We start from the raw sequence: 25,438 nt of genomic DNA on the forward strand, positions 1-25,438 counted from the left end.
ATTCTAAGAAAGACTAATCACATTATTTACTGTTAGAGGGTGGGGTAGTACCTCCCTTGGGAGGCCCGGTTCTAGTATTTCTGCCAATAGACATTTCAATCGTGGGCTGGCTGCCTTACATTTTTTGTTTCTCTGCCTCTTCTTCTCTGGTATCTCTGTGAGATTTCCTCCCCACTCTTTTCAAGGGCTTGTCAGTTGTCTCATCTTCTGAGGATCCCGAAATCTCTCGGGTCTTCTTCCTTGTCATATCTGCATAGGTTGGGGAACTAGAGACACCTTTTGGAGTTCTGATTTGGAGAGGGCTTGTTTCCTCTTGCCTTTTGTTTTCTTCCATGATGATGGCCTGCTGTTCAACCTCTTTATCTGCTGGATCTTGGAGTTTTTCTAGTGTGCTGAGTATTTCAAAGGGATTTGTGGGTATGTCTGCTCTTGGTGGGTCTGAGCTTCCCTCTGCTTGGGCTTCGGGAGGAGGACCACTCCCCGTGGACAATGCTTTCCCTTTGTTCCTGTTGCTCTGCTTAGCTGTTCCTGGTTTCTGGACCTGAGTCCATTGATCTCCTTTCGCATTCTTGGCCAAATCCTCTGATTTCTTTTTACAATGCCTGGCAAAGTGCCCATAGCCATGGCAATGCCGACATTTAAATGGGAGTTGCTCGTAATCTAACACTTGTATGTGAGTCCAGTCAGCCACCATGAGTTTAATAGCTTCAGGGAGACCTTCCTCCAGGTCTACTTCTACGCAAATTCTCGCACAGGAGTACTGGTCCCTCCTTTTTGCTCGATCGATGTATTTGCCAAGTTTATTGCCTATGGTTTCTAAGGATTTGGGGTTCCAGCAATGCAGAGGTAAATGGGGCAAGCGCACCCAGACAGGGACAGCCGAGGGCACATCCTGTGTTGGATCGAAGTTTGGAGTCCATTGATTCAGATACAAACCTTGAGGCCCCATGAAATATGGGCCGTTTCTGAATATGAGGTTTCTGTCTTCTGTCGCTTCAAATATGAATACAAAGAAGCCTTTGCCGACGAAGTGACTTTTGATACCTTCCTTGACCAGAGATCGCCAATTCCTTTGCACCCAGGCATCTACAACTTTAGGCGAGGGCCATAGCCCAGTGAACTATCCAATAAGCCCTCTTTCTGCTAGGTTCAATGCCGCTTTGCATGGTTCTTCAGTGGGCAGAGCAACTGTGGGGATGGAATCCATTCTTTTGACAAACTTCTGCTGGTTTTTAGTTGCTGGCCGTTTATTGCATGCCGCAACTAGATCCCGGAACGCAGCTAGCTCAGGTGGAAGGGGAGGATCCAGTTCGCGGCCCCCTCCTGGGGCCATGGCCATGGCGCTGGAGCTGCGCGTAGTCTCATGCTGTGGCTCCTCACGCGCACCCAGAACTCTCGATCGCTCCTACTGACCTCAGATGCACCAGTCTCCCATTGTCGCTGTGGCTCCTTGCGCGGAAAGAAATCCCTCAATTTGGAATTTTGATTATGATCATATTGCTTTTAAGCTAAAATATAATTAGTGAAAAAAAGGAGAGTGCAATTTGAATCACAAAGTACATTGTAATTACTTATTTTAAAGCAACTATATTTTTTGTGTTGTTTTGTTAAGCTTGGTAGATCCTTCTTTTTCATTATAATATATGCAAGCAGGTTACAACCACTTAGCTTGGTTAGGTGGTCTCAATTTACTCGTTGGGAAACCAGCTCTGTTGATCACATAACCGCATTATACGCCATCCAGTAACAAAAAATAGTTAGTCTATCTATCCAAGCTATATAAACTTGATTATCATGTCCACAACCATAAACTGTTTTTCTATATATATAAACTACTACAAACTTGAAAGTAAACGCCATCTACATGTAAAATTAAGCAAAAAAGTTTGACTTCATCCTTTTAGTTCACCTAATCGGTCGAGGGCGAGGTACCCGGGGCTGGGTCTTTCGCATTGGATCAGGGCAGCGCGATCGGCAAGAACATGCTTGAGAATTTTTTCTCGATTCGGCCCAGGCGGCCATCTTGTTTCTGCAGCTGGGATTGGATCTTTTGGAATTTTTTCTTGTAGTCTGAAAATAAATTAATGACCATCATCTAGATTTGTTCCATTGCCTTCCCTTGGAGGCATTTTAGCAGCAAATACTGGTGTGGAGTTTGTTTATATTGTGTTTCTCTACCGTGAGTGTGTCCTAGATTAGGAACCAAGACCTTCCACTCTTTCACGTCCACTGCCCCCACGTTTTCATATATGTAGATGTCCTACTCCCACTCCGCGATGAGTCGTTGAATCTCTTCTCTGGTGCCACCCACATATGCAGCCACTGCTTCATGGATCAATCTGTCCACTGGTTTCCTCCCATGACGTTTTCCAGCATTGCTCAGCTCAATGTCTGCCTCGCCCTCCCGCGGTCTCTTTCCTTTGCCCTTACCTTTCACTGATCAAGCCATTGTTGCACTGTCCCTGGGCCTTCTAGCTTGTTGTTGACGGTGGCTCAGAACTAGCTTTAGAGCTTTCTTCCACTGATCGAGCCATTATTGTACTGTCCCTGGGCCTTCTAGCTTGCTGTTGACGGTGGCTCGGAACTAGCTTTAGAGCTTTCTTCCTCGAAGGGGAGTTACCTGCTTCGGGAACAAGCAACCAAGAATTCCAAACCATTATTTTTATGATCTTCGACAACCACTCGTTCTCTTCATCCAACATTTCTTCCCCCCATGCATCCTGTTCAAATCCCCCGAGCGTGAGAGACGCCCACCCAATACGCCCCAGACATCCCTGCATGCCCCCTGCCTTGTGCCAATAATGGCCACGATTCCGATCACGAATTGCATGGCTGCCGATAGGCGTAAAGGCCTAGAAGCCCAGTTGAAAGGAGCCTCGCTCCTTCTCCCCAGTGCCCCTTGTTGGCTGACCTCGTCCCCTGTTCCCTTGACTTTGTATCTGTGATTCTTGCGGCTACTCATCCAGACCTCCCGTCTTCTGAGACCCTTCCTCTACCAGGTATCCCTTCCATATTTTATGAACCATCCCTAGCTCTCGCCGCTAGCCGAAGCTAGCCTGTACGGATTTCCCAACATACCAATTCCCAGTTCCGGAGGACTCCTTTCCCAGAAATCTCCCCCCCTACTGACTCCCCTCGGGCCCTGGGTGTCTGCCTTCATGGCCTCCGACCTTCTTAGAGCCCTATCCTTCGCAACTCATTCCAGGACCTAGACTGGAATTAACTCTACATAAATTGCCAAGCAGACAAGCAATCAAGGTTCACTCAGGAAACAACCTTCCCTCCCCATCCCTATGATCCCTATGCACGAGTGGAGAATGCCAAAACGGAGTAAAACCCCAGCAGACCCCATGCACGAGAATGCAGTGCCTAAGCAGAGTAATATCCCTACATAACCTCTGCATTTGCGATGAATCCTACCACCCTTTACCTCCCAACTGTTCCCACCATCCCAATTACTCTCTCTCCCCAGCCCCTTGCCCCCATGCAACCCCAATTCAAAACACCGAACATAGGGGAGCATAATGAAGTGTAGGCAGAGAACATATTCGTTAACCAACGCTTGGGATCATTATATCTTTTCGCCTTCCCGCAAATGTTGCGTCCCCTTCATTGTTGCCTCCTCTTCGCGACCTCCCTCCTCCCTGCTAACCCTCTTTGATGTTAACTGACTCTGATGCATGCGAATTCCACCTTCCTTCCTCTATCTTATCGTAATCATGCGGACCGCCACTGTGCCCTGCGCTTCGAGCGTGTGGGAGGCGGTGGCACTGCCTTCGGATGTCCTTGTCATAATGATCCTCTTAATGGATTTGCTAATCACCTCTCACCCCGATCATGGATAAAGCACCTATAATTTTAATCATTACTATGAGGATAAAAAAAAACTATCATAATATATCCTTACCACCAATTTAGAAATATTTGTCACCATGATATAAAAAAGTTATTAACAAATTTAGTCCTTAAGATATTACCTAAAAGATAAAAAGAAATCACCCCTTTAGTTGATTTGGAAAAGTATGATCACTTAGGTAGTAACTAATACAAGATAATTTTATCTTATCCACTTATTTATAATGCTCTTTTAGTAAACCATAAATATATCAATTGATTTTATAGCGATTTGGGTTGTACTAACCCTTCAATAATAGATTTGTACATCTCATATAACTTTACAAATTATATGCGGGGCATATCTCAATGGAATTTCAATGTGCCAAAAAGTTATATGAAAAGCTTAACGCAACGAAATATGAGACAGGGTGCTCAGAATTTACAGCTACGGTTTTATATATTTTTTGGTTTTATGTTTTTATAGTGAAGATTTATCTTACAGGAAAGCAGAATTTACATTAAAAAAATAAATGAAAAAATATATATTTGAAATACAATGTTTACAAAATTGAAAATAAAAATCAAATTTAGTTAAAGCAACGAGCTGGTCAAAAATTGAGTTTTATAGCCCTGAATTTTGTAAAGCCAAATTATAAGAAACCAAATAAGACTGCGACAATAAAATATGTAATAAAGACTAAGATATGCAGAATAACATAACTGTAAAATAAACACTGATTTTATCAATAATGAAAAAGCACAACCAAAATCTTGAAAGACAGAGTTCTGTGAAAACCTTTGCAATCTCAACACAAAACCACTGCAATGTAAAATCAAATCATATACAATAGCTCGGAAAACAAACAAGAATGACAGCTAATTGAAATCCTTCATGAAAGTACAAATATGGGCAACTTGTTCTTTGCAAAAGGATAGCTATTAGCACTGGTTAAAAGATGACTAGACCTTCAAACAACAATAAAATAGATCCAAAAGACGCAAGATACCTGAAAAATTCCTTAAAAATAATAATGGAATCACTCCAATTTGCCTCCCTTTGGCGAAATGAATCTGCTATCACTATCAAAATTAGCTTCAAAATTAAAAAAAATTAAAATCAAAAGACAAAATGACAAACATAAATTTTTATGGCATACCTCTCTTCACAATTCCCCCTCCACTTCACAGACCCCTTTTCCTTTTAAAAAGACTTAAAAACAGTTTTGGGAAGCTTTTCTAGTCAAAAGATTGTGTTATATCTGATTTCTTAATCTCACTAATTAGAAAGCGGGAGGAGGGACGTTCTAAAAACATAATTAATAAATTAGTTGGTAAACCTTTTTATTTTTTAATTTAGTAAGTGAGACCTCCTTTAAATCCTTCCCTAATCAAAATGATACCTTAGTTATAACCAATAAACATGTGCAAAAAATAATAACCATGACAACATAAATATATCACCAACCAACCATATGTGCCAAACCCAACATCATCGAACAATAAGACAACATATTCATAAGTCATCATGCCATAGTAGTAAGTATATAATTACTATACTATACTTTACTATACTAATAAGTATCTAATTACTATAATATACTTTGTTCCTTTTTCCTCCGTTCACACGCATGCAAGGGTATATAATTTCGTCACTGGCGAATAAAGCCGTACCATATGAAAAAACATTGGAACCCGACATTAAAAATGGTTGCAAACAATTAAACCTCTTTCCTAATAAATAGGAAAATTAAACAACCCCTATATTATAGAAAACAAACATATTTTATAAACCACACCATTAAAGTTGTTCGAAACGGGGCTCAAGTTTACAAGATTCAGGTTTACCATATTTAACTTGCAAAGTGTCACCATCTTAGTATCATATATATAATATATGTATTTCTTATGGCTCCAATAATTGTACTTCAAAAAGAGACTTCCAGCTCTTAGAGGGCATATTAAACATGTATGTGATCCATGTAGCATTTCTCAACAAGAAATCTTTTATTCAGGTAAACCAAAACACGTATTGACTTTAGACTTTGTACATTTTAGCAGAGTGTTTTCTTTCAAGAGTGTCCCACGTAGCCTTCAAGCCCAACCATTCATGGCTTCCCATTTATATGCAAGTTGGAGGGTCATCCTCGCTTTATGCATGGGGAAACATGCGCCACTACTACCTCATCTCGGGAATTCGACCCTGGGATTTCCTCTTGGTGTTCTCTCTCTGGATCTTCTGGGGATATTGCTCTAGGGCTCATTCGATGACCATAAATAATCTGTAGAAATAACTCAGAATTTGTAGCTGTTAATGAAATCACACTGAAATCAATAGACACAAATTTCTTCTACTAAATTATGCAGAAAGAAAACACATGATAGAAACATATGCAATAATATACAACCATCAAAACATAAGGAACACAATGATTTTATTGGGGAACCCAACAGGGAAAAACCCCTCCCTTGCTTTGCATTAATTCAGATGAGAATATGGATCAATTACAATGACTGCTTCACACATGAAGCACACCCTACATTGCAATTCTGATCTCTTGCTCATTGACTTACTCTGATCAACACTTAACCAAAATAGACCTCAACTTCGTCTTATTTATTTGCACAATCCTTGAGGAAATGAGACCCTAAAAATAGGAGAGTTCTTTACTTCCTTGCGTAAAAATAGGAGAGTTCTCAACTAGTATACAATTGATAATTACAATGTGCCTTTTCCTCCACCTCAACTAGGAAATTTGAATTCCATGCATGAGTAGGGACATTTTTAGTAAATTGGTCATTTAACTGAGAGATCAGTGGGTTAACAATAATTCTACTACTCAACTGAACTCCTACTGACTCTATTCTAGACTAGAGTTCAGATAACTGACTTTAACTAACAATAGCTCAACTAAATTTTAGCAATCAACTCATGTAAAACTTTACTTCTAGCCTACAAACTCAAATTTACTGATTTAATTAGGAGACAAGGCCATGTCACTCCAACTAACTGCAATCCAAGTCCACTCGCTGACGTGGAAAATCAAATTTCTCCTTTTGAATAAGTCACAAGTCAAATGAAGAATTTTCTTGCTACAATTTTAACACTCCCTCTTAGCAAGAAAATGATTTTTCACAACCCCAATCTTGCTCTAGTGGAATTTACTGTAACAAAATTAACACCCCTTCTCAATGTGGTTGTTGTTACTACAACAACTGCAATTAAGAAGCATCCAAAATATTGAATCCACTGTGTCTCTGAGCTGCGACTGTCTCTTGAGTATTTAACTGCTACTAGCCTACAACTGTCGCTCAAGCTTTGACTGCATCAACTTACACTTATCCTTCTGCTACTGAAAACTGTGGGCCCCTGTAGCAAGGGTAATGATCCATGAGAAGAGTGTACTGCAATTGCTACTACTCTCCTATGGACCCTACCCAAATCTTTGCAACTCTGGGACTAAGGATCTACATCGCCCCACCTCACTCCTGAAGTTATAAGTGCATGCATGGCGAAATATACCTCTAGCTTGTAGAGATTTTTGACTCGAACACAAATTTGTTTTACTTATCCAGTAGCAACATGCTTTAGATATGCCTTCCCTCTACTGAACTTCACATCATATCTTTTGTCTTCAAGCATAACTATAGAAACTATATGTTTCTTTAGACCAGGCACATAAATTACATTCTTCAGGTGAAGATGGGATCCCAACTCCATCTTAAAGGTGATAGTGAAAATCCATTTGGTACTATACCTTCCATCATCTCCAAGCTCTATGTGTAATTGTAGGTCCTCCTCCTCTAGGCTGCTGAAGAACTCCTTATTTCCTGTCATATGATATGAAGCACCAGAGTCTAAGTACCACTCACTCCCTCTTACTGTGTTTGCCATGAAATCAATGAGGGTAAAATCCAACTCAAATTGTGATGCAAGAGCATCTCCTTCTTCTCCTACCGCAGGCTCCTTACCGGATTTCCCGTGTGGACACTTGGTTGCATAGTGTCCATAATCATGACAATGAAAGCATTTAATTTTACTGAGGTCATTCTTCTTTCCATGGTTCTGACCGAATTCCACCTCACCTTAGGCCTTCTTGCCTTTGACATTCTTTCCTTTGCTAACTAGAGAACCATCTTCTTCCTCATCAGATTTGGATGTGACACCATCTCTAGTGTTTCTTCTGATCTTCTCCTACACCAAATTAGTCCAAAGTCTCTCCCAATTTGGAAGCTTGTCTCTTCCATTAACTGAATCCTGATATCCGTGCCAGGACTTCAGAAGACCAAGGAGTACTAATATCACAAGCTCAGATAGTGGCACGGTCTCTCCTACTCCTGTCTCTCCTACTCCTCCAAGTTCATTTATTACCTAAGTGAATCTGGATAGGTACTGAACAATGGTTTCATTTTTTTGCATTCCAATGTTCCCGAGCTTATCTTTCAATGCTAATTTCCTTGCATCACTACTTCTTTCGAATAAATCTGTGAGGGTTTTCGACATTGCATAAACAATCCGCTTTCCATGCAAACTAGAAACCACACGGTTTATGACTCCCTCCAAGATAATCCTCCTGGATTTTGCAGTATCTTTCTTCCACCATGCTAGCTGTTGTGCATTTGATTCTGTGGCTTTGGAATATCAGCTTGTGTGTATTCAAATAATCCGTTGTCATTTAGCACAACTTCCATCCTGTCTTTCCAAGCTATGAAATTTGAAGTTCCCTCCAATGCATACTCAAGTCTCATTCCATAGAAAGACATCGATCCTGCGCTGAAGAAAATTCCTGTAACACAAATCTACTATTCAAAAAATTTCTCTAAGATAAGATCAGGGACCTGGTTTCTATGTATTTTTCAATAGCTCTACTACCATGTAGAAATAACTCAAAATTTGTAGCTACTAATGAAATCACACTTAAATCAATAGACAAAAAATTATTCTACTAAATTTTTCGGAAGGAAAACACACGATAGAAACACATGCAATAACATGCAACCATCAAAACACAAGGAACATGATGATTTTATAAGGGAACCCAATTGGGAAAATCCCCATCGCTGCTTTTCATTAATTCAGATGAGAATATGGATCATTTACAATGACTGCTTCACATATGAAGCACACCATGCACTGCAATTCTGATCTCCTACTCACTGACCTTCTCTGACCAACACTTAGCCAAAATAGGCCTAAACTTTCCTCCTATTTCCTTGTGCAATCCTTGAAGAAATTAGCCCCTAAAAAATAGGAAAATTCCCTATTTCCTTGTGCAAATACTGAAGGAAGTTATCACATGATCGATACAATTGACAATTACAATGCTCCTTTTCCTCCACCGCAACTAGGCAATTTGAATTCCATGCATGACTAGGGATATTTTTAGTTATTTGATTAGTTAAGTGGGAGATCAATGAGTAACAATAGTTCTACTACTCAATTTAATTCCTACTGACTCTATTCTAGACTAGAGCTCAAATAATTGAGTTTAACTAACAACAAATCAACCAGATTGCTAAATTTTAGCAATTAACTCATGCACAACTCTACTTCTAGCCTACCAACTCGAATTTAATGATTTAACTAGGAGACAAAGCCATGTCACTCCAGTTAATTGCAATCCAAGTCATTTAGCTGTTGTGGAAAATCGAATTTCTCCATTTGACTAAGGCACAATTCAAATGAATCCTTTTATTTCTACAATTTTAACTTTCCCTCTTAGCAAGAAAAGGATTATGCACAATCGCAATCCTGCTCTAGTGGAATGTACTGTAACACAATTATCATAATTGCCATCAACGACCCAAATTTCTCCCCCTTAAGCACCCAATCACAGGGTTGAAGAGGGTTAAATGACACAAATCACTTGCAGAAAGGAAACTATGCTAATCTTGTACTTGATCACCTGTCTATCAGGGTTGCTTGAAACTGGAAGATTACCATATCATTCATAAGCAAAACATGTATGCATTAACTATTTCATTCACACTTGCAGAACAGATAAAGTTCTAATTTATGAACTTATTAATAAAAGAGCTAATGCTATCTCATCTTGCAGGAAGGAAGGGAGTGAAAAGAATGGTCTAGGTGGAACTTCTGGTCATGGAGACGAAGCTGAGGGGTTATCCTACTCCTAAACTAGGCTAGACTACCAATTCAGGTCAAACATGGTCAAAACATTGTCAAAACAAGCTGCTATAGGTTTGTTACAGGAAACTACTATAGGATGTCCTTAACTGCTACATGATGTATTGAACTGCTACAGGAAGTTGGCTGAGAGGTTTTGGAGGACAGGTATGGTGAGATGAAGTGTTAGAAAGGTGCATGACAGTTGTGGAAGGTGTAGGGGAGGTGAGCATCACCCAAGGCAAAGCCCAACACTCCAAGAAGGACGTATTTTCCTAAGACAAATTGCTCATGGTGGCTGGAAAACATAGGTTCAGAATATGGGCTGGTATGAATCAAAAGAAGGTTCATAAGACCTAAGGGGATTTGGTTGGAGGAGTCCCTTCCTGCAGATCAATAATACCTGCAATAAAACCTATCTCTCTTCTCATTTACAAATTATCGGATGTCAAATATGAGTTGAATTTAGAAAATATGATCTAACTATTGTTAAGGACTAGATCTGTAAAATGGACTAAATTTTAAGCTACAACAACATTAAGAAGCATAATAACAATTGCAAATATTTCCAAGGAATCATAAACAATTATCTAGCTAAGAATGAGACTTAATCTAGGCAATGAACAAAAGACAAACTCTATTTTTGGGCCGTGAGAGTGGAGTCCCCTAATTATGATGCCATAAGGGAGATGGGATAGGGGTCACTGTCACAATATTTTCTGGTATATTTTCATTCACTAGACTGCAACACTAATCCACTCTTTAAGCTAATGAAAGAAGGGATAAGCAACAACTTGATCAACTTTCTAAGCTAAATGGAAAACATAAATAACTTCAACAGTTAATCAACATTCTAAGCTAAGAATACAAATACAAAAGAGAGGAACTTCTGCTGCTAGGGTTGGGCCCTAACCCAAGAGCTTTATCATTCTGAGTCAACTCAGTGCTGGATCAAATTTTTTTTTCTCATAATAATAAAAGTGTCGAATACATAACAATAACAGTCAAATGTGCTTTAGCTTAATGGCCTCTTGGCTACAATAAAACTTTAAATCCTAATGAGTCCCTTAGCTTGCTTATTTATACAAAACTAGAGATACTAACAACTCCATAGAAAATAGGGATACTTGGCATCCTAACCTGAGAATAAATTTTCCTTGACTAGCACTAGCACTAGCTTGGCTACCAATGAACTCAACTTGCTTGTCTACCAGTGACACCGAGTTGATGAGATAGAGGGGGAGAATCTTCGATTGATTTGAGGAGTTAAGGAGGTATACCACTTCCTAGAACCTCTCTTGCTTCCTTACTCTGAGTCCCTGCACTCAAGTCAACTCAAAACTGCTCCAATTTCCTGCATTTAACACACATTAGGCCATAGGACATAGTAACCTACTTTTACTCCTCTCAATAAGAAAAATATAATAAAATATGTAAATAAATGTGAGAAAATACAATTTAATAATATGGAGAGTGGCATTTTGACCCATATAGTTTATTTATTGATGAGCCTCATCATCACCCCCTACTGAAACTATTTCTCATCCTCTCACCAACCTAGTCATCTATATCCATATCCTTGATAGCCCTGGTGGCCTCTCTGACATGCCAAGCTTCTATGGATGGTGTCCCTTCTTGAGGATAGAACCCTTCATTTTTCTATATCTCTTCCCACTACTTTATTTCCTCTTCTTCTTTCCTACCTTCCAGCAAACCCAACAACAAAGGTGGACTGATCTTAAGTCCAATCCAATTGATCTTCACTCTTTGCATGGCTTGTTTATACAGGGGTGTTCTCTCCAATGCATTCCTCAATCTCTCAGGACAATGATATTCCCAGATCCAGAGACTGTGTGGCAGGTTATTCCATCTTCTTTGGCATGCTTGTTGGATCTCAGTCCCTAACAATATGAGGATGTCCTCGAAATGGGATATGTATTGTCCTTGGGTAGCTAGGTATCTTGGTGCAAGTTGAGAATCATTGGAAATGATTCCGTGGTTACTAAATATAACCATTGAATATATTTGATTTTCCCTGATGTAGAGGGGTTCTTTTTCGTATTTTTCTACTATTATTTTCACCTCCTTAGCCCTAGCCTCCTCATGACTCATCCATGATGCAAGGGCCATCAGATACAAGTCTTCCAACTTTGCATTGGGGTCCCAAACATTCAGGTCTATTAAGGCAAGGTTGTGCAAGTAGAATTTAGATAATTTGGCCTTGCCTTCAAGGGTACTTTTGTCACACAAATCTATGAATTGTCTGTAATCCTGGAATGACATGGTCCTATGTTGTTCTATTGTCTTAATTTCGAACTGAATTCGTTGGTCCTTGAGGTAAAGTGCATAGGATTTGGATGGTAGTCTACATTGAAGTGCCTCCATGGAGAGGCTTGCCATGGTGGCAAATTGGGTCTCCTTTTCTTGCAATTTCCTCCTTAGCCATGTGTTTTTTTTCCTACAGCTGTGTTCTCATGGTGTATTCTCTATCTCTCAACTCACTCAACTCCTTGCCCATATCTAGGAGTTTTTCTTCCATAAGGCCCACATCTTCTACTTTCTTCGATTTAGCAATCTGCATCCATCGATGTGTCCTTCCTCTTTCTTTTTCAAGTTCAAAGAAGAGAGGGATTGCAAATTTCTGTGGGATCACTCTGCCTCCTTCAATGAACTTGTAGTAGGAGCTCAAGTTGGCCTGTGGGCTAGGCTCCTGTAGCTTTGTAGAATATCCCTCAATTGTCTTTGGAGATGTGACCCCCTCATGTATTTGTGGTGTTGCTTCTTATCTTCCTTTGTTCCCCTGATGCTCTTCCTGTAGCACTTTCTACCTTTCCTGTAGCATTGCTAGTGTTTCCTGTAGCACTGTTTGGGGATCCTACAACAGGCCTTTTCTTTTATGTTGGAGTGTTACAAGTGCCTTGGGCTGTTTAGATGAGGCTAACCTGGTGACATGCTTTCTGACATAGTTAATTGTAGCCTTTGGGGTTTCTCATGGTGATGTGACTTTCTCAACCTTCATTCCCATGGATTCTAGATCCTCCTGTTTATTTGGTGATTCTTCAATTATAAGAGGGTCTTTTGTGGGGGTTTGTGGCTTCCCTTGCTTAATCCTATTGCTTCTTATTGTTTTGAAATAGATGGAGTTCGTCTCCACCTTTTCTTCGTGGATTTGATGGGTGTGCTCAAAGAAACCAAGGCAAAAAATGTGTCATTTTCAGTGGGTTCAGGAGACAACCTTCCCTGATATGGGGATATCTCCTCCCCTTCAAGTGTAGTGGTCTTCTCAAGGATGGTATCTTTCTTCTCCTCCTCCTCTTCTTCTTTATTTTCATCATCCTCTATTTTGTTTGTCTCTGCCTCTTATTTTTCTTCTGCTCCTTCTTCTTCTCCTTGAATATTTAGCACTTGATGTTGGGTTCTCACCAAGTGCAAGGAATCCCCTTCAAGTGTAGTGGTCTTCTCAAGGATGGTATCTTTCTTCTCCTCCTCCTCTTCTTCTTTATTTTCATCATCCTCTATTTTGTTTGTCTCTGCCTCTTATTTTTCTTCTGCTCCTTCTTCTTCTCCTTGAATCTTTAGCACTTGACGTTGGGTTCTCACCAAGTGCAAGGAATTGGGTCTCAATGAAGGCTTCTGTGTCCATATATTTGAATGTGGACCAGAGGACATGGGCCTTTGATCTACTCAAATAATCCTCTACTATTAGCTTGATGAGACCATGGTGTGCTAATTGTTGTTTATTTCCCTCTTTCACCTTCTGGCTCATGTCTATGATTGACTGTAGGAGAAAATAGGGCAGACTTAGTCTTTGGGCTATGGGAAACCTAGTTCAAAATATCAATTAATGGAGAAACCTAAAATGGTAGCCATAAACTATACTCAGTATCCCTTCACAAGAAATGAATTTAAGGATGTGGTAGGCTACCTCATCCCAGGAATAGGGAAGAATTCCCCTTTTGACCCCATTTTTGTCTTCAATTGGTCTCTCATCATTGGTGAAGAAATTTTTCTTAGCAAAGGTGCTACTGGCCTTGTCTTCCTTTCTCCATTAGACCCCTAGAGGAAGTGTTGTCACTCTGCTGATCACCTCAGGATTGATGGTAATGGACAACCCTCTCACCATAGTGGTAGCACTTGTTCTTTCTTGAGGGTTTAGTGCCATGGAAAACTCATAAGTTATATCATCATCATATCCCTTTAGCAACTCAAAGAAGCCTAACTAGTGATGCCTCCTAAAAATGTATACCATAGGGGGATGAAGGTGAATTATTGATGTATCTGTGGGCTCTCTCCTATTGAAGCCCCCTCCCATTTTCTTCGCCCACTTCAGCTAAGTGTAAGAGGTTTCCTAGGATAACTTCAGTATGAATTTCAGGGTAGCTGAGAGCTAAAATTTTAGTTGATGACTGGAATTACTACAACTCCTTATAGCCGCAATTTTTTTTACTTTTATAGCCCCAAAATCTTTTTAATTCATAGGTTGATTGTAATTACTAAGACAGTTCAAAGTGTATCAATGATGAAAACCATGGAAAAAAGAGATATAGACCACTTACTTCTCATTGTAATGCCTAGGATTATGAAAATTGAGGACCGATTTGACCCTAGGAACACCCTTGCAGACTTCTTGTGGAATTTCAGTGTTTCCTGTAGCTTTCTGTAGCATTATTTCGTTCTTGTAGTTGTTTCCTATAGCTGCCGCTTGTAGGATTTCCAGAGCAGGGTTCAAGTTTTGTGATGGCTTCTCAAGCCGGTCCCTATCTCCTTGATTTTGAAATGAGCGATAAATGCATGAAAATTTGGGATTTTATGCTATTTAAGGTTAAGGTTCAGAGCGTTGTGCTGGCTGGTAGTGATACGAGTTTTCCTAATTGGGACCATTGGCCCACCATTGGTGATCATTCACTTTCTCCTCGTAATCATCAACCACTCCCTTTGAACTGATTTGACCACCCTTTCAACTGATTCTCATTGATGTGACATCCTTACATGGCATACTGACTAGAAGATCACTTTTTGATCACGAGTTGAGGGTGGCCAAGTTTACTGGCCACCTCCAGCTTATAAAATAGACCTTTCTTCGAAATTTACACATTCTTCATCATATCGTACCTAGGGAAGAGCTGAGTAAGTTACCATACCTGTGCCAACCTTTTTCTGATTGGTGCATGCTGGAGTATTTGAATTCTATGCTGCTGCCTAGGGAAGTGCCTCCTTGCTCTTTTTCTGTGTATTTCTTTTAGCTCCTGTATGGCTGACTGTTTGTTCAGTTCATGTGTGTAGGTGATTGCTATCTCTTTGCTGCTGTTTCTAATTTGGAGTCTTGCTAGGATGAACAAGGTATCCATGGATCATGGTACTGCTCCTCACTTTGGTTGGGCAGACAAACTAAGTTTTAGGCTGGTTGTAGTAGTGGCATAGGCTGCTATAGGAGATCCTGTAGTAGCCCCTTTTTCTCCCTTTTAAGGGTTTTTTATTCTTTAGAGGGATGTTGGGAAGTAGTGTATGGTTGGAGGATGATAACAAAGCATTGATGGAGTAGTGAAGGGATGTGGCAATGGAGGACATGTCATCTGGTTGTATTATTATTATTATTATTTTGAAATTTTCCTGTGTTTTTTGAATGAGATAGTGGCTAGGCATGGGTATGGTTATTTGAATCAGGGATGCATGGATGATGGGTGAGTGGTTTGATGAAGTGTAGGGTCCCTAATCAACCTAGAATAGGCATGCATGATTATTTTTTCATCGGGTCCCCTTTCCTATAACATTTCATGATGTCCTGTAGTGCTACATGACATCCTATAGCAAACCAAAAAATGCTAAAAAAACTAATTTTTGAGGCTCGACAATGGATATGAGTGTTAGGGACATGGTTTACCTGGATGAGATGGAGTGCATGGAGGGAGAAATGTAATGAAACTTGAGCATGCTGTCCCTGTAGCTCTGCATTTGCCACTGTATTCAAAAACCTGCAAAATGACAGGATTTATTAATGGACAGGTTGGAGTTCCCTGTCATGGTATTCTGCTTGTTTTTTTTTCTTATGTATTTAGGGACACACAGGCTACCTCAAGAGAGGTTTTCAACCTAATTTCCTACCCTGGGTGCCTCAAGGGAGGTTTTCACTCGTGGATCTTTGATTTTTCTTTTTTCTTTTTTCACTCTTGGGCTGCCTCAAGTAGGTTTTCAACCCAGGAGTTGGCCTCAGATGCCTCATGGAGGTTTTCATACAAGCCTCTTATTGTTTTTCTCTCTCTTTTTTTTTCACAAATAAAAACATTTTTAAAGAATGATGCGACTTGGAAACTAGGACACTTCCAATCACATTTACCTCCTTGCTAATGGTGCTCATGAAATCTTCTCTGGATAGAGGTATTTTGTAAGCCTTCGATATGTATCCATTGACAAGCAAGCGAATACATTCCTCATGAATGGTCCTGATTTGAACAACTCCATTATCATGGCACTTCTTTATCAGGTATGGGCCTAACCACCTTGTCATCAATTTTCCTTTGAAATCCTTGAACTTGAAGTCATATAGTAGAGCCTAATCACCTTTCTAAAAAACCTTTTCCTTGATGTTCTTGTCATGCCAAACCTTCCTCTATACTTGGATAACTTCAGTGTGTAGAAGGGAATGCATCTTGAATTCATCCAGACCATTCAGCTGGAGCAACCTTTCCTACTGAGCCTTTGTAACATCCAAATTCAAATGTTCTACCATTCTCAAGGTGTTGTACTCAAACTCAATGGAGAGCAGAGCTTTATTTCCATAGACCAAGTCATAAGGGGTGAAACCAGTGGTTGTCTTCCAGGTTGTATTATAGGCCCAAGTGGCCTCCACTAGTCTATCAACCCAATCTCTTTTGCTGCTACTATAGGTCCCGGAGGGGCTTGCGCTTCCTAGTGCAAGGACCCGACAGGGGGCTCGACTGATAAGGAGAGGAGAATTCAGTGTCTTGTTTAGTGAAACTGCCGCCCAAAGGATGCTACAGCAGGCTCGACTAATAGGAGAGGACTTCGTATCGTAGAAGTCGGTCTCCGGCGGCAAGTAGACTAATAGGCTGCTCCGCTCCTTGCCGAAGTATTTATCGATTCCTTACGGGGCTTTGGTCGAGCTTTTTTCACTCTAATCCCTCTCCTTAGCAGTCGAGCCGATGGCGGCCTTATTAGTCGAGCGTGCTACGCACCCTGCCGGTCCTCGCCCTCTTAATTACTTATTGGTTAGTGGGGGTCTTTAGAGCGGTTCGTCCCTCACCCTCACCCTTGCCTTTTCTTATCTTATCAGTGCGGGCAAGCAATCAATTCCTCAATTCAATTGGATACGCCTTCACTTGGCCGCGAGCTCATATCCTTCCTTGATGTCGGTAACGAGAGCCAGGGAGATAAGTATAAAGCCAAGGAGATAAGCACATAACTCTTTTCATTTTCCTTATTTCATTAATAAGGTTGGTTTCCAGGCCAAGGTTATACCTTACTTTAATAAGATGAAAGTAAGTAAAGAAAGACTTCGAAGATAAGGCTCTAGAGGGCAGACGGTCCTGGGCCTTAACCTAAAGTCTTTGAGGGGAATAAATAGAAGTGTCATGTGCCGGTGTGGGCGGTAAGATCCTGGCCTTTTCTTTCTTCCCCTCAAGAGCCGAAGGTAAGGGAGAACCTTACCTGAGCATGAAGGTAAGGTCACTTACCTTAGCTCTGCTCAGGAAGATAACCTGACCTGAGCTACGGGAAAGAAAGGGGATAACCTTCTCTCTCTTTTTTCGGTATGCCGCTCCGCAAGCAAGGAGTGCCACGAGCGGAGCGAGGAACAAAGCGCTAGGATCGAATCATTATATGTACGTATCCCATGCGGAATCCTATCGGTTATACCTCCCCCCCCCCTATAGTCAGTCGAGTATAACCTTGCGGTATAACCTTAGATAGATTATGTATTCCATATACATGCATGTATCTTTCGTTCCACTAGCTAGGATGAAATTCTAACATGTTCGTCCCGTTATTACAACCTTCTTTCTTTATGTCAAAGACCAGAAGCTACGCGCAAATCCCCATTGGATTCCGGTGGTTCTTAACAGCGATGGCTATTCATTTGAGTATTCGGGTGGCACCATCAGATTCTCAACAAGGTGAGTGCTTTATCCCAAGCTGCTTTAATAAATTTTCGATCATATGTGATGTTGATTGAGCTCCCTGATCAATGATTAGTTCTCTAGGGTACCCAAATTTGTAGAATACATTATCCCTTAATAACTTAACCACTTTCTGCTTTATTTTTACCTTGACATCCTTGGTCTCAGCCCACTTTGTCAAATAATCAGTGCATACAATTATGTACTTTTTTTTTGTCCAGATGGTGGATCAATTGGTCCAATGAAATCCATGCCCCACTTGTTAAATGGCTCTAAAGCTACCTGAGGTTGCAAGGGAATTTAATCCTTGGGAGTAGGTTTCCCCATCCCCTAGAACTGATCACATCGATCGGTGTATTTTTTTGCATCTTGATGGAGAGCAGGCCAGTAGTAGCCAACTTGCAATACCTTGAAAGATGTCCTCTTGGCAACAAAGTGACCTCCAGAAGGCCCACCATGACAGGCTAAGAGGATGTCAAAGACTTCCTCTTCCCTGACACACCTTCTCAAATATTTGATCTGGGCCTAGTTTGAAGAGATTGCCCCTAATCCAAGTGAGTGGGTGCTCTTCCTTACAATCCCGCTCTTCTCCATGGATGACATAATTGGAGGGAACTTTGTAGCAACTAGGTAGTTTTCTATGTCAGCAAACCATGGAGAGAGAACTGAAATAGAAAATAAATTCTCATATGGAAGCTGATTATCAACCATCCCTTCCTCATCTACAGGTAAAGCAATTCTAGACAAAAAATATACAACTACATTTTATTTACCTGTCATATCAATGATGGTTAAATCAAACTACTGCAATAAAAGAAACCATCTAATAATTCTAGCATTCACATGAGGCTTGTTCATTAAGTACTTGATAAAAGCATGGTTAGTATGCAAAAAGTTTTGATAACCAGTGATGTAGTGTATGAATTTATTCAAGGAATGGACAACAACTAGGAGTTCCTTCTTAGTCATAGTGTAATTCAGTTCAACCTTAGACAAATTTTTGCTAATGAAGTAAATGGCATAAGGCAACTTGTCATCTATCTGGCCTAGAGCTTCTCCTACAAATTTTTCAGATGCATCAGCATGGATGTGGAAAGGGAGAGCCCAATTTGGGCCTCTAAGTATGGGTACAGTAGTCAAATTGTCACTCAAGATTTTTATGGCCTCTTGGAAACTATATACCAATAAAATTCAGAGTCCTTAGCCAGAAGTTGAAACAATGGTGAGGATACTTTGCTGAAGTCCTTGATAAACCTCCTATAATATCCAGCTAAGCCCAAGAAACTCCTAACATCCCTATGCTTTTGAGGACCAGGAACCCTTTTGATGATGGCAATTTTATTTGCACCCACTTGTATTCCTTCCTGGGATATTGAATGACCCAAAATAGTCCTTGCATTCATCAATAATTCACACTTCTCGAGACTAAGTGATAGGTTCATTTCAATGCACTTCTTTAGTACCTTACCCAAGTTAGAGGGATCCTCCAGGAAGTCACACCCATAGGGAGTGAAATCATCTATATAGATTTCTACATAGTCATGGACTAGCTCAACAAAGATGCTCAAAAATTCCCTTTGAAAAGTGGCAGGGGAATTACATAATCCAAAAGGAAGGACCCTATAAGCAAAGGTACCCCAAGGACAAGTGAAGGTGGTTTTATCTTGGTCCTCTGGGCTGATCTAGATATGATTATAACCACTGAATCCATCAAGGAAAGAGAAGAACTTCTTCGATGCAAGACCATCCAAGACTTGATCAATGAAATTTAGAGGAAAATGGTATTTTTTAGTGGCTTTGTTCATCTCTTTGTAATCCACAAAGATCCTCCAATTTCCATTCTTCTTTGGGACCAAAACTAGAGGGGACACCCACTCACTATCTGAGATTGGGTAAATGAAGGTTGCATCCAACAACTTCTACAATTCGTCTTTGACTATGTCTTTGAAGGTTGGGTTCCTTCTCCTTTGAGGTTGGTGCATTGGTTTGCAGCCTTCCTTGATGTAGATGTGGTGAGTACACACCGAAGGATGCACTCCCTTTATTTATTTGTAGCTCCAAGCAAAGGAATCTAAGTACTCTCTCAGCATGTTACACAACTTCTCTTTTTCGTTGGCTTAGAGTGAGGGGTTGATCTTCAAAGTCTTAGAGGGACCAAATTCTACCATTTTGACATGCGAAACAATTAGTTCCACTAGGCATAAATCAGTTCCAGGGTTATCATTAGATTCATTTACCATCTCATCAAGAGGCATCGTGTTGGGGGAAAATTCTACCATTTTGACATGCGAAACAATTGGGTCCACTAGGCATAAATCAATCCCAGGGTTATCTTCAGATTCCTTCACCAGCTCATCAAGAGGCATGGTGTTGGGGGGCTGGTTCTGGAGGATTTGATCAATGAGGTCACCTTTATCAGGTTGCCCCCATGCTATGATAGCATCTAGGGTATAGATTGGATAGGATGTGGTATGTCATACTTCATCTTCCTCCTCCTCTTCCAACCATAAGGGTAAGTCATACTCTAGGGATGGTTGAGCAGGAGGGTACAAGGCCAATTGTTTGGAAAAATGCGCATTCTTACTAGTCATGTTACCAACTCTACAACTTATGTAAGCATCAGAAGTGGCTAGCCATGGTATTCCAAGGATGAGAGGATAACCACTGAATTTGGCCTTGGGCTGGAGAAATAAGAAGTCAACAAGATATTCCCAAGAATTAATAGAGACAATTACATCCTCAAAAAATCCCTCAAGAGCTACTGTGGATCTATCTGCAAGTTGCAATACTATTGTGGTCTTTCTTAAGGGTCCTTGGAGGTTTAGTTTGAGCATGGTCTCCTTAGCCATCACATTGATGGCAACCCCAAGATCAATCAAGGTGTGAGCGACAATGATGCCATTAGTGTGCACATATACCACAAGACTTCCATGGTCTAGATAATTTAGGAAAATCACTCTCCCCAACATTGGGCGAGACAACTAACCAATGACATTAATGGTAGGGGTGTCTTTCTTTCTCCTCCCAGGATGTTTGAAGAATTTCTCCTTGATTATATTTTTGTAGATGGGGACATCCTTAATGGATTGGAGGAGTGGGATTTTAACAAGCAATTTTTTTAGTTCTCCCAGAAATTCAGTCTCTTCCGCGGTGTGCTGACTGGGATGGATCAAACTTTCTAGAAAAGGAGGTGGATTGGCTTTAGGAACACTCTCTTCCTTTTCCTCTTCAAGCTCCTCAGGTGGAGATGGAGGCTGGTTATTCGAGAGGACTCTTCCAGACCTGAGGTTGATTTCTTGAATTTCCACTACATAGGCAGGGTAAGATGTCTCCCCACTATAGACCTACTGTGCCTGCCTGTTGTTCGGGTTCATATTTGGTTGGGAAGGCACTTGGGCTTGCTTGGGTGGAGCAGGATGAATTAGTTGTGGTTGAGATGGAGGTGGAGGCAGTAAAGCAAGAGGTTGGTTGAATTGAGGCCTCCAACCTTGTGATGGGGTATTCCACTGAGGATGTGGAGAAGCATATGGCTAAAATGGTTGATTGGTAGGTTGGGAAGGATATTGAGGTGCATAAGACCAAGGAGAAGGCGTGGACCATGAAGGATGAGCAGGAAAACACCAAGGGGGCAGGGGTGCATTCTTATTGGGGCTGTAATAGGAATAGGATGCACCTCGCATGCGTTGTTGGTATGGATGAGGTCCTTGAGCCTCCCTTTGATTGATATAATAGAGTTTTTTAGCCCCACCTTCAACCCCTTGGTATACAACCTTTAATCCAGGAAGAGAAGTACACTTATTTATGGAATGGTTTTCCTCACAGATCGAGCAGACCTCTATAGCATTTAGTGGACATTCGTTTCTGGGATGCCTCCTAGTGCATTTAGGGAAAAGTATAGATAATTATCTCTCTACTTCCTCTTGTTTCCTCTTGATATGCATAGTGTCCATTTGCAGAGAAAAGGTGCGCAACATTTCACTTTTAATTTCCTCCAACATGTTTCCAACTTCACTCTTGATAGATGTGTTGGAGGAAGAGGAATTGGCCAAAGATTGATTAGCCCTATCCTTCTTTCTAGCAGCCCTAGAATAGTTTTTGAGCACTGCCTTGATATCATTATAGGGTAGCTGATAAATGTCTACTTTAGACAACATGTTCAGGGTTTCCAATATTTCCTCCTTGATTCCTCTAAGAAGGACTAACTTGAGTGATTCAGGATCAAAGGTGCTTCTGAACCTTTTGTAACTGAGTTGGAACCTTTCCTCATAATCTTCTAGAGATTCATCAAGTCCTAGGGTCATTCTAAATATTTCCTCTTTGGTGTCTTTGGACCTGCAATAGTCCCTATACTTGTTGTTAAAGGATTGCAACATTTGATCCCAGGTAGTGATGCTATCCCTAGGTAGACCCATGAACCAGCGCAAGGCTGCATCCTTGAGGGTGGATGGGAACAACTTCAACTTTTGGTCATCATAGGTATAATCATAAGTTCTACAGATGACAACAAACTCAAACAAGAAGGTATCAGGGTCCTTTGAGGTTAAGCCATGGAAGTGAGGAAGGGAAAAGGGACTTATATTTTTCATCCTAGTATCTCCATTAGTCTCTCTAATGGGAAAAGCACCCTCATTTATATTTTCAGCCTCATTTCTATTTTTAGCCATGGTGTAAGTGTGTGGAATGGCCTCTTCTTCTTCTTCCCCAATAGGCTCTTCAAATATTTTAGGTTGTTCTCCTAAGGGGTCTTCTAACTCTCTTGCAATCAGAGAGGGAAGTTGCCTGTCATCGAAGAAGAGGGAAGGTTAACCGTTTGATGGTGTGGGGGCATTTGGAAAGGATTTCCCTAGGGTGTCTCTACTCCTATGAAGCATAAAAGAAATGTATTTTTTCTTTTATGAGTTTTTTCAAAACCAAATGCAAGGCAGAAAGGAAAGCAAGAGTAACATCTATCTAGAAAATGCAAAATAGAAAGAAAAAGCAGAAATTACATCTACCTAGACACCTCCCTGGAAATGGCGCCAAAAAGTGATGAGCCTCAGTATTGCAGCAAGACTGCTGCAACTCCTAGGGCTACCATCTTTACTTTATCAACTCAGGGTTTTGTACAAACTTGGAGGTGACAATGCTATATAAACAAGAGATGCATCATTATACTCATGTCACTTTTGAACTGGGGCACTTGACCATTAGGGTTCCAGACCATTCCTTTATTGAGCTAAAGGGAGTCTGACTACTGACAGTGGAAGGTAAAGCTATTTCTGGTGCAAAGAAGGTAAATGCTTGTAAAACCAAGAAATGAAAGCTGCCAAATTGTAAATGCTGTGAAATGACACAAATCACTTGCAGAAAGGAAACTGTGCTAATCTTGTACTTGATCACTTAGCTATCAGGGTTGTTTGAAACTTGAAGATTACTCTATCATTTCATAAGTTAAACATGCATGAATTAACTATTTCATTCACATTAGCAGAATAGATAAAGTTCTAATTGCTAAACTTAGAAATAAAATAGCTAATGCTATATGATCTTGTAGGAAGGAAAGGAGTGAAAGGACTAGTCTAAGTGGCACTTCTCGTCATGGAGTCCAAGTTGAGGGGTTAAGCTACTCCTAAACTAGGCTAGACTATCATTGTAGGTCAAATAGGGTCAAAACAAGGTGAAAGCAGGCTGCTACAGGATGTGCTAAACTGCTACAGGATGTCCTGAAATGCTACAGGAAGTTGGCTGAGAGGTTTTGGAGGAAAATAATGGTGATATTAAGTGTTGGAAAGGTGCATGACAATTTGGGAAGGTGTAGGGGAGGCGAGCATCACCCAAGGCCAAGCCCAACACTCCAAGAAGGCCAAATTTTCCTAAGACAACTTGCTCACGGTGGCTGGAAACAAAGGTTCGAAATATGGGTTGGTATGCATCAAAAAAAGGTGAGAAGAACTAGGTGGAGTTGGTTGGAGGAGTCCCTTCCTGCAGATCAACAATCCCTGCAATAAAACCTGTCTCTCTTTTCATTTACAAATTATTGCATGTCAACATGGAAAATATGAGTTGACTTTAGAAAATATGATTTAACTATTGTTAAGGACTAGATCAGTAAAATGGACTACCTTCTAAGCTATAGAAACCTTAAGAAGCAGAATAAAAACTGTAAATATTTCCAAGGAATCATAAACAATTATCTAGCTAAGAATGAGACTTAATCTAGGCAATGAACAAAGTACAAACTCTGTTTTTGGGCTATGAGAGTGGAGTCCCCTAATCATGATCCCATAAGGGAGATGGGATAGGGGTCACTGTCACAAGATTTTCTGGTATATTTTCCTTCACTAGACTACAACACTAATCCACTCTTTAAGCTAATGAAAGCATGGATAAGCAACAAATTGATCAACTTTCTAATCCAAATGGAAAACATAAATAACTTCGTAGTTAATCAACATTCTAAGCTAAGAATAAAGATACAAAAGAGAGGAACTTTTGCTGCTAGGGTTGGGCCCTAACCCAAGAGCTTCAACCCTCTGAGTAAAATTAGTGCCAGATCAAAACATTATTTCTCATTATCATAAAAGTCTCAAATATATCATAACAATAATAGTCAAATGCGCTTCAGCGTAATGGCCTCTTGGCTACAATAAAAATTCAAATACTAATGAGTCCCTTATCTTGCTTATTTATATAAAACTGGAACTACCAACATCTTCCTAGAAAATAGGGATACTTGGCTCCCTAACTTGAGAATAACTTTTCCTTGACTAGCACTAGCTTGGTTGCCAACGAACTTGGCTTGCTTGTCTGCCAGTGACATCAGGATGATGAGATAGAGGGGGAGAATCTTAGATCGATTTGAGGAGTTAAGGAGGGAGACCACTTCCTATAATATCTCTTGCTTGCCTATTCCGAGTCTCTACAGTCAAGTCAACTCAAAAGTACTCCAATTTCTTGCATTTAACACACATTAGGCCATAGGACATAGTAACTTACTTTTACTCTTCTCACTAAGCCAAATATAATAAAATCTGTAAATAAATGTGAGAAAAGAGAATTTAATAAGCTGCAGAGTGGAATTGTGACCCATATAGTTTACCTATTGATGAGTCTCATCATAAAGATTGACCTATCAATGGAAGCTACGTCATCCTAGCTTGCCACGTGGCTATCTGAGCCATGGGCCTCATGGAAGCTGCCGAAATAATCACACTTGTTAAACCCCTTTATGAGGTCCAATGTATAATGCACATAATAGATATACATGTAATGACATCTCACATATAATATACAGGCATGGACTCTTTATGGTTACATCACCCCATGAGTTAAATCCCGATAGGTCTTGACACTGCTCCTCAATGAA

This window comes from Pinus tabuliformis, chromosome 1_2 (assembly GCF_031772625.1).
Source record: "Pinus tabuliformis cultivar Carrire ecotype Pingquan chromosome 1_2, CPIR1, whole genome shotgun sequence".
In the NCBI taxonomy this organism is placed as follows: Eukaryota; Viridiplantae; Streptophyta; class Pinopsida; order Pinales; family Pinaceae; genus Pinus; species Pinus tabuliformis.